Below are 1,030 nucleotides of genomic sequence, written 5' to 3' on the forward strand. Positions count from 1 at the left end.
GGTCCCATATGCTACGATCATTTGGATCCTTTGAAGAATTTGATGGGTTCTGGACCATCTGGGGAAGCCCAGCAGAGAACTATGTGATATTATACCGTTACGGGGACGGGACGCAACGAGACCGTCCGACCGCGACACCGGGACGGTCTCGTTGCGTCCTGGGGACGAGAACACTGAAGTGCAGATTCTTTTATCATTTCTGTACAGCGAAAACACTGAAAAATCGTGATATGCCTGTTATATATATATATATATATATATATATATATATATATATATTCTAGTCTCTTTAGCTGTGCAATACCGTGCTGAAAGTAATGAACTTGTTTTCTGAAGGTTAATGGCTAAGACGCGACAAGAAGCGATCAACATGTTCCTAGAACAGGTTGCATCTGCAGAGAAGCTTCGCCCAGAGACCGACCCAGAAGTTGTCTTCTTCAAGAGGTACTGCATAGCGCTCTACTGGAGACCCGATGGGATGCTACCCTGTCATGTCTGCCAGGAAGACAACCCCAGAAACACTCCCATGTACATTGATGAAACTAATGTAAGTGTCCTGATTCAATAGTAGTTGACCCCCCAACCATTGTATGTTTACTAATTCTTGTGGTTTCCTTTTTAGATGAAGTCTCACTGCAAACTCCAGCATCGTAAGGCTACCATCAAGTGCACTGAGCAGAAATGCACAGTTCTATTCAACTCACTGGCCGACAAAGAATTGCATGAATTTTACTGCCATAAGAAATGCCTTCCATGTTAACATTTCTCTGTACCGTGTCATTGCCGAATTAGTTATTCCTCTGCCTCATACCTGTTTTTTCATTAAAAGGTAACAACAATGCCTTCCATGTTATTGGGTCTAGTGGGCACTAGCCACGATCCTCCGCGGTAGCAATTTACAAGAGATATGTTGGGTCTGAGTGCCTGAGAAGAGAGCTGGGAACTAGATACAAAATGTCTCATTGCTAGTCCATTTGCCTTTCCATAGAGATTTAGTTTCATCGTACCCCCACCTGAACACAAGTATTCC

The 1,030-nt window shown here is 43.5% G+C and overlaps 1 long non-coding RNA gene across 1 annotated transcript; it reads left to right on the forward strand.

Annotated features, from left to right (window-relative positions):
• Nucleotides 1–342: 342 nt before the first annotated feature.
• LOC119274373 lies at nucleotides 343–795 on the forward strand. The gene is made up of 2 exons (XR_005135131.1): nucleotides 343–547; nucleotides 623–795. It is a non-coding gene; the product is annotated as an uncharacterized LOC119274373 (long non-coding RNA).
• Nucleotides 796–1,030: the final 235 nt, after the last annotated feature.

The sequence above is a fragment of the Triticum dicoccoides genome, chromosome 3B (genome assembly GCF_002162155.2).
Source record: "Triticum dicoccoides isolate Atlit2015 ecotype Zavitan chromosome 3B, WEW_v2.0, whole genome shotgun sequence".
Taxonomy (NCBI): Eukaryota; Viridiplantae; Streptophyta; class Magnoliopsida; order Poales; family Poaceae; genus Triticum; species Triticum dicoccoides.